Source organism: Camellia sinensis, chromosome 8, assembly GCF_055761805.1.
Source record: "Camellia sinensis isolate YWXY chromosome 8, ASM5576180v1, whole genome shotgun sequence".
In the NCBI taxonomy this organism is placed as follows: Eukaryota; Viridiplantae; Streptophyta; class Magnoliopsida; order Ericales; family Theaceae; genus Camellia; species Camellia sinensis.
Genome location: NC_138968.1, coordinates 133645636 through 133655620, shown reverse-complemented (window position 1 = coordinate 133655620; position 9985 = coordinate 133645636). Strand labels below are relative to the sequence as shown.

General features: G+C 31.4%; 1 pseudogene; it reads right to left on the bottom strand.

Moving 5' to 3' along the window:
* Positions 1–1114: 1114 nt before the first annotated feature.
* LOC114275544 (G-type lectin S-receptor-like serine/threonine-protein kinase SD2-5 pseudogene) lies at positions 1115–2694 on the bottom strand (annotated as a pseudogene).
* Between the last annotated feature and the right edge of the window lie 7291 nt (positions 2695–9985).

Sequence of the window (9985 nt, the reverse complement as noted above, 5' to 3'; positions counted from 1 at the left end):
CATGACCTAAACCAGCAAGATGATTTACTGCAACTTTGGTGCCATTGCTCAGAAGAGTCCCCTCAAAAACCAATCCATATTGTCCTTGCCAAAGTTTCCTTTTGAAATTATGAGTACTGACTTTGAGCTCATAGTAAGAGAATCAAATGTGCACTCCAGGAACTTGAACTATGTAGTGGACAGTTTGGCCATTGAATGCTCAACAGGTTGGGCATTGTTGGGGAAAAACATGGCAAGTGAATGTGAATTCTTTTGTTCATCATGTCACACTCTCTTTGTGTTCCCAGTCAAGCTCAAGGTGAGGGAGAAAAAAAAAAAAAAAAAGCACATTCCACAGACAAAGATGTACAAAATTCTTTCTTTCCAAGCAAATCAAGAACAAATTTCATCAACCAAATTTATTAGTCAAAAAATGGCTCTGAATTTCTCCAAAATATAAGCTGGCTTTGTTCTGTCTTACACATCTTTGGAAAGAAAGTTTGAAAAACCCACTAACTGATATTCTCACGTTTTACTTGAATCATGAGAAACTCACATCCTATAAAAATATCTATCTTTTTCCCTTTGCTACAGAACTTGAGAATGTTTGAATTAAAAAAATGGGAAATCTAATCTTGCTCACTACATTCATGTGGTTCGGTATGTTCTATGGCAATGATGATGAAAGAACTTGAAGAAAGATAAGAAGGAAGAATATTATTGAGACAGTCAAAATTTTATCAGTGGAAGAAGACACTACCTAAAACACCATCAATCCTGGTATCATGGGTGTGATTTGCACAAATAAAACTCTTAAATTATAGTTCACCACATATTTGGGGAGGACGTGGGTGTGTGAACAGGGAATTTTAAAGGGCCTTTCACAAAATTAAGTAGAAATACAACTCTTAGATAAGTCTTTACAAATTTCAACCACATCCAACTAAGAGTGGTGTGAACGGGGAACTGTACCAGACATGTTTTGACAGTTTTCTTCCCTTGTATCAGTGTTTAATTACAGACTAATAAATTGAAATCCTAAAACTTATTAGTCCAAAAAAAAAAAAAGGGGGAGAAAGAAATACTCAAATACTTTAAACAATCAAATATATTTTTTTGTTGATGTCTACTTGCTTTATCTTGGTCCTGATAAAACTGACGGAAATAATGGGCCAGCAACAGCACCAATGGCATCCTCTTGGTTACCGGCAGCTCTGATTGCTCTTCGTGCCACAGGAGTTGTGAAGTCATAATCCAAATTGTTTTCAACTTCTACAGAACCCTCCAAGACCTTAACCACCATTGACATGGAAAGCCTTGAAAAATCACTTTGTAGACACCACACAGCAACTCTCATCATCTCCACAACTTCTTCTCTATGTATCTGCATGTTATCATTGTATTTATCAACGATATCCACAAGGTGTTCCTCTTCTGCTTTCCTTTTAAATAGATCTAGTAAATGCATATCTTCCTCAAGTTGAGACCTATCCAAATTTTTGCGCCCACACAACATTTCTAAGTCCACGACACCAAAACTATAAACATCTACTTTCTCTGTGACAATTGAGTTCAACCATTCAGGAGCCAAGTAGCCTGGGGTTCCCCTCATTATTGTTTCAACTTGACTTTGGTCCTTATCAATTAGTTTTGACAATCCAAAATCAGAAATTTTCACATTAAAGTGTTCATCTAAGAGGATGTTTTGGGGTTTGATATCCAGGTGAAGTATTTTCTGCCTGCATTCCTCATGGAGATAAGTTAGTCCCTTGGCTATAGCCATGATGATCTTCTTTCTGGATTGCCACCCAAGAGTGAGGTCTTGGTGCCTGTGGAAGATCCATGTATCCAAGGATCCATTGGACATATACTCATAAACTAGAAGGCGATGTGATTTTTCAGCACAAAATCCAATTAATCTCATCAAATTAACATGGTGAATGCTGCCTATTGTCTCAACTTCAGCTAAGAATGAGTTTTTAACATGACCAAAACCATTGAGACACTTCACTGCTATCTTGGTGCCATCGCTTAATTTCCCTTGAAATACTGATTCAAATCCTCCTTCCCCGAGCTTATCGTTGAAATTGCATGTCATGGCTCTCAAGTCTTTGTAAGAGAACCTAATAGGCATCCCTGGTACTTGATCGACATAGAATTCATCAAGTTCTTTGGATTCTCCTTTATTTCTAAAAAGATAAAAGCATAAGGCAACCACAAAAAATACACCAAAGAAAGCTCCGAGACTGGACCCAAGTATGATTATTATGAGTTGCCTTGGTTTTCTTTGAGAAGAATCTGCTGGTGAAGATGGAGATGGTGCAGCAACAACAGCAGGAGATGGAGATGGAGATGGAGATGGAGATGGAGATGGAGAAGGAGGTGGAGGTGGAAGCGGAAGACGAAGTATACCAGTAGTAACTTTAACAGGAGTAGGAGATGGAGATGTAGGTGGAGGTGGAAGAGGAAGATGACTATACCAGTAGTAACTTTAACAGGAGTAGGAGATGGAGGTGGAGGTGGAGGTGGAGTTGGAGGTGGAGATGGACCACCAGAAACAACAGTAAATGGAGCAGCAGCACTTTTAACAGCAGCAGGAGATGGAGGTTGGGCATTGCAGAAAGGTGAAAAGGATAAGAAAAAGGTGATAATAGCAACAGCAGCAGTAACATAATAATAAATAGTGCAACAACAACAACAACAACACAGATCCATTAGAACTCTGTTTCTTCTTCTTGATTACTAGTGCAACGACAACAAGAACAACAACAACAACACAGATGCATTTCAAATCACTCTTAAATCACTATTACAAGAATTATTGCATGAGTCCTTGAAATGTTGTTTACGTTCCCCACTCCTTTTGTTACGTCAAAAAAAAGGAGCACACATTTCTTGGCTCATACATGCACAAAAAAATCAGACTCTGATAATCTCTGTAACAAGTTTATAATAAAAGATTTTCATTATATATCTAATGACTATAAAATAGAAATGTAAGCTTATAATTATTAGTTTGAGGGATAAAATAAAATTTCAAATGAAATTTTGATGCTACATGAAAAACTTCTATTTGATTATAGACCACAACTAATGGCGAAAATAAAATTGATCAAAAAGCAAATAGTTCAATTATATAATTAATCTTATTAAAAAGAATGGAGAATTCTATTATGCACACCTCCATACCATATACATCATTAGTTACGTAATTTTCTTCTTTAGTTATGATATTATTTTAAAATATTTGGTTATGACTTTTTTGTGCTTGGTTATGACTTTTTTTTTTTTTAGTTATAACTCAAAAAGTATGAAATTATATCATTTTCTTATGTCCATAGTTTTTTCCTAAAAGAATAGAGGTTAAATTGATTTTTGAATGATAATTTGGGATGTAAAATAATTTTATTTAAAAAAAAAAAAATTAACACCAAATCAAATCTTTCAGCTTTGTTGGTTAGGTTCCCAAACAAACAAGGAACATGCTACGATTTGATATTGTCGATTTGGTGTAGATGAATGATTAACATGAAATTTTAAAAGATTTTATAAAAAAAAAAAATTATAGAATTTCATATTAAAAATAAGTTAAGAAAAAAGTCAAAGTTATTACCCCTCTTAATTTTTATTACAAAATGAGTAGTATTAGTCACTTATCTTCTAATGTATAAAAAATTTAATATAAATTTTTAGTTATAGTTCGACTTTTATTAATATAAAAAATTTTAAAATTGAAACAAATTACATGTTTTGAAAAACAAACCAAAAATAAAAATTTCAGTCGCATTGAATGATTTTTTTGGGGGGAAAATAATCAATAAGTCTTATATTGCTCTTAAGATTTTTAATGAGTCTTATCAAATTTTAATATGGACAATTAATTCTATTTGTAATAAAAAGTTTTCAAAAAATCCATTACTCCATAATGATGTGTCTTATCCTAATTTTACCCTTCCTATTTAATATGAACAACAATTTTATAAATAATTTTAACTTAATTAAAATTTAAAATTTTAATTGTAAAAATTATTAATCGTATACTTATAATTTTGTTTATGAAAAATCATTTAATTTGAAAATTTAAAATAATTTAATTATAAAATTTCTAATAAATCACAATTATTTATGAACTTTTTTGTTCATATTTTAATGAAAAAGATAAAATGAAAGTAAAATATACTATACCAGTATATATACACAGGCTAGTCTCCATTTTAGACTAAACTATTCAATTCTTTTATTCTTCTTCAACCCCCAACACATGATGTAGAGTCACGCGAGCGGAATATAGCACGGTTAGCTTCACCTAATAAACGGGTTGCTAATTGTGCCGCCAAGAATTGAGCTCTGCTCACTTGTGTGGAAGTCCAGCCCCTTTTCATGCCGCCACCACCCCGGTGGTCGCATTGGCTACTTGCTTGTACTAATTTTCTACCTGTGTTATACATGAATTTTGTTTCAAATTTGATTTTTTTTAATAACAAGGATTTATTTGGAAATTGATTTTCTTAATAATTTTTTAATTTCTTACAAAATGACGTGTACAAAAATAGAGATAATGGGTTGAGTTGTTATATTCGTTTTTTTTTACTTTTTAAAAATTTTAGCCAATTGCGAATTAACAAATCTCTTGTGACATTTGAAAATAATATAATAAATCATATAAATTTGACATAACTGTATTGGACACTTCTAAAACTTTAGTTAATATAACACTTCGTACTTTTTTTTTGTCAACAATACGATTAGTCATATAAATAAAAAAAAAAAATGACGTTTCTTTCTGTTTTACACTGAAATGCAAATTTTATTTTATTTATCATTACATCTTTATATCAGCTTCATTACTCTGGTCCCTTTGCCCAAATTAAAAGGGAGGTCGGTATAATATGCTAAAAATATAAGACTTGTTTTATTTTCTCTAATTCTTAGAGAGATCAGGGAAATTTACCTGCTTTTCTTTTCTTTTTCTTTTTTTGGAAAAAAGCAGCGTCATTCAAAACTAATCATCATCAATTTATTTCAATGGTAAAGTTCATGTAATTGTTTCTAAAATTTTAAGTTTCTTGTGTTGAAAATATTTTAGTGTTTCAAATTTAAACGAATAAATGTGTTCTTTTAAAACTAAGGGATGTGTCCCTAATAAAAATACAATTAGGGATGGCAATGGATAACCTACCCTGTGGGTATCCATGGAGACCCAACCCAAATACATGGGTTTTTCTCTTTTTTCTTATCCATTGGGTAGGGTAGGTGATATTCTTTGAATATCCACAGGGGATGGGTTGGGGATGGATACCCACTAATTTCCCCATTTTTTTTTTTTTTTTTTTTAAGATTCACAACCAAAACTAAATATACATTCAATCTTTTTTCTTTTATTTATTTATTTATTTATTTCAGGTTCACAACCAACTCCTCCTTCTTCTTCTTCTTCTTCTTCTTCTTCTTTTTTTTTTTTTTTTTTTTTTTTTTTTTTTTAAATCCACAACCAAAGCTAAATATACCTCTAATTTTTTTATTATTATTATTTTTTATTTTTAAGGTTCACAACCATTTTTTTTTTTAATTTTTAAGATTCACAACCAAAGCTAAATATATATTCAATCTTTTTTATTTTATTTTTTTATTGTTATTTTTTATTTTTTAAGGTTTACAATCATTTTTTTTTTTAAGATTCACAACCAAAGCTAAATATACATTCAATCTTATTTTATTTTATTTGGCTCAACAATAAAATCAAATACACTTTAATTAATATTGTCACATTATTCTTGTCAAATTTTATGCATATCTAGAATTTTTTTAATTTATTTAAAAAAATTAAGGATATTGTCTAGTGCATGTTTCGGTTTGCTTTTCTATGTTATTTTATTTTGTTATGTATTGTAATTTTTAGAATGGTTTGCTTGTTCTAAAATTTCAATTAACGAGTATGAATCTATTTGTTTTATGTTATCACACAATTTATACAACATATATATATATATATATATATATGAATGTATTTGAAAATAGGAAAATTGTAGAGAATCGAAACAAGCATGAGTCGTGATTGGTTAGAAAAGATGGGTACAAAGATTTATGTGCTGGAAAAACAAAAAGGGGATACAAAGTCTTACTAGATAATTTTTTTTTAAATAAAAGAATTTTTCTTAGTTATGAACAGATTTAACTGAAATCAACTTGTTTCCCAATGTTATGCTTCATTTATTTAGATAGAAAATTTTTTTTAATGAAAAATATTTTTATAAAAAAAATTAAAAATACATTTTTTTATATTTGGTGGTGGTGGTGGTGATGAAACGAAGGTGAAAGTAGAGATTGTAACATAGTGGTGGGGGTGATGGCGGTAGTGATGGTAGTGGCTATGGTGATGGTCGTGGCTGTGGTGAAGGTGAGAATAGTGGTGATGGTGTTGCGAAATTAGTAAAAATTTAATTGAAAAAATATTTTTTGTTTTTTAAAAGTAACAAACAACAAAATTCGTGGGGGACTAAAGGAAGAAGATGGAGGATGGATTGGGTGTGGTAAGACATAGATATCTTAAAATGAGTGGTTCAGATTTGTTAAAAGGTATAATTAGATTTTGGATAAATTAAAATGAATAGTTCAAATTTGCTAAGAGAAAGATGGTTTAATGTCTAACAGGTTCTTTCACATTTTATTTCTTCAAACAGACTCTTATAATATTGTAAACAGGTTCTTATAACATGTAGGGGAAAAGAGTGAGAGAGAGAGAGAGATGGTTGTAATTTTTTTTTAATCTTCCACGTTCTTTCACATTTTTTTTTAATTACTAAAACTTATTTGATTGTCTCAAAATTATATATTTGATTATTATAAAACAAACTTTTTAATTAATTAATTAATGTGTATTTGATTTTGTTGTTGAACCAAATAAAATAAATAAGATTGAATGTATATTTAGCTTTTGTTGTGAATCTAAAAAAATATAAAAAAATAAGTTGTTAACATTAAATATATTAAAAAAGAAATAAAAAAAGATTGAAGGTATATTTAGCTAAAACCTTAAAAAAAAGAAAAAAAAAGAAAAAAGAAGTTGTTAACATTAAATATATTAAAAAAGAAAGAAAAAAGATTGAAGGTATATTTAGCTTTTGTTGTGAATCTTACAAAAAAAAAAATTGTTAACATTAAATATATTTAAAAAGAAAGAAAAAAGATTGAAGGTACATTTAACTTTTGTTGTGAACCTTTAAAAAAAAAAAAAAAAAGGTTATTAACATTAAATATATTTAAAAAGAAAGAAAAAAGATTGAATGTATATTTAGTTTTTGTTGTGAACCTTAAAATAAAGAATAAAAAAATAAAAAAATAATTGTTGTTAACATTAAATATATTAAAAAAGAAAGAAAAAAAATTGAAGGTACATTTAGCTTTTGTTGTGAACCTTAAAAAAAAAAAAAAGTTGTTAACATTAAATATAAAAAATAAAAATAAAATAAAAATGGGAATTAAAGTGGGTTGGGAAAAATCCAAACCCATTAAGAAATGGGGAGGGTGGTACCCATGGGGAATGGGGAATGGGGAATGGGGAATGGGGAAAATTTATTATAGGGGAATGGGGATGGGAAATTAATATCCACCCCATTAATCCCCATTGCCATCCCTAAATACAATACAATGTCTATATAAGACATTAACTTTCAACATTTTAATTTGTTTTTCTTCTCTTGTTTTTTTATTTTTATTTTCATATATATTTCTAATTATAAACGGTTTCTTAACCTTTTTCTATTTGCGCAAACGTCATAAGTACTAATAGTAATTTTGTTTGTATCCTGGAGTTGTGCATTATCTATTAATACTTTAAAAAAGCGATTATGTACCTCGCATAATGACAAGCCAAGATTTATTTTCTTTACTTTTGATTTACATATTTATAGAAATATAGATGGTTTATTGTATAAAATTTCACCCAACATCTTGTAACAAAGCACAGATGACAGCAACGGATGGAGTAGCAGAGAGCAGTGGCCAACAGCTTCTAGTGTTCTTCGTACTGGTGGAATTGACAAGTACACCCTCTAAATTTTTCCAGCCACAAAGGATTTCCAATACCGTGACACCTTCCCCTCGCATTTCAATAATGAAATTTTTCTTTTTTCTTTTTTCTTTTTTCTTTTTTTTCTTTTTTTTTTTTTTGTTGAAAAAATTATTTGTCGTATAAGTTGTAAATAGAAGCTGCACCAGATACTCTTACGATGTTCCATTCATAGACTAAAAGTCTCTGATTTCTCGACACAATGTTCCACCAATCTCACCAAGTTCACATGGCGAGCGCTGCCTATTATCTTGACTTGTTCAGCCTAGAAAAAGACTTCTTGACATGGCCTAAGCCATCAAGATGCTGCATTGCAACTTTGGTTTTGCCATTGCTTAGAAGAGAGTTCCTTCAAAGACCAATATCATCCTTGCCAAAGTTTCCTTTTGAAGTTTTATCAGTGACTTTGACCTCACAGTAAGAGAATCTCATGGGCATTCCCAGCACTTCTTGATCTAAATAATCCTCCTCGGTTTCATCAGTTCCTCTTTTCTACCTTGAAAAGGAAACACACAGATAGAAATTATAATAAAGAGACTGAAAAAATGCTCTAACGCTGGATACCAGTTTGATTACAAATTTGATTATTGACTTAACCTGCACTTTATATTGACCTTTATTGAGATGATCTCTATTAATTTATATGGAGCATTTTCCACTTGAATTTTTATTGGATACTTCACTTGAACAAAATAGAGCAGCTCTGCAGTAGCAACTACTTAAACAGGCTTGCTTGCAACTACTCTTCATGTCTGTGTATTCATAGTATTTGGCAAGTCAACCTCAACACTGAAGTAGGTAACATTCTTTAGCTCTATGAGCTTGTGATGTTTTGAAGCTTCGCAGAACAAGGGAATAATTTCAGAACATCAAAGATTATGATGCTTATCATTTATTTATCGAGAGATGATACATAGCCCGAATATAGGGGCTCGAATTTGGCTCGAAATTAGGGGGAAGAAGAAGGAGGAGGAGGAGGAGAAGAAGAACTGGAGGAGCCAACAAAATCGGGCGGAGGTGGAGGTGGAGGTGGAGGCAGAGGCGGGTGGAGGCAAAGGTGGAGGCGGGGCTGCAATGCCGACGAGCGACGAGGGATGAGCTGCGAGATCGGCCGACGAGCTGGGACGCCGACGAGCTGCGACGACGACGACCTGCGTTCTCGCTCTCGCCTCTGTGTTCTCTCTCTCACCTCTGTTCAACTTAACGAAGAAGAAGAAAGAAAAGGAAGAAAAGAAAAGGAAGAAAAAAAAAATCAAAACCCAAAACGAGCCAAATTCGAGCCCCTAATTTCGGGCCCTCAAACATTATTCTTATTTATCTGTTTAAAATAGTTTGCTTGTATTGCTGTTAGCCACTTTTGAGTAACTGCAGTCCACACTTGCCATGCTATCATACCATATCTGCTAGAAGGAATTGAAAATGGAAAGGGGTAGACAGAAGCTATCCACCCATCTTAAAAAGAAAGAAAGATCAGTAGGTTCCAGAAAGCAAAGGGGTAAAACATGGCAAGTAGAATGTGAATTTTTACCAAATTAATTAGTCATAAAATGGAACTAAATTTGCCCAAAATATAAGCCGGCTTTATTCCTTCTTCAAACTTAATTTACTATTCATTGACACATCTTTTGGACAATAAAGTTTGAATTGTAACCCACTATATAGATGTTCTCTTGTTTTAATTGAATCATGAGAAAACTCACATACTCTCACAAAGTATCTATCTTCTTCCCCTTCACTACAGAACTTGAGAATGTTTAAATTAAAACTACGGGAAATCTGATCTTGCTCACTACATTCAAGTGGTTTTGTATGTTCTATGGAAATGAGGATGGAAGAACTTAAAGAAATAAAAAGCGCGAATATTATTGAGAGAGTTGAAATTTTATCGACACTACTTAAAACACCATTAATCCTGGTATCATGGAGTGTGATTTGCAC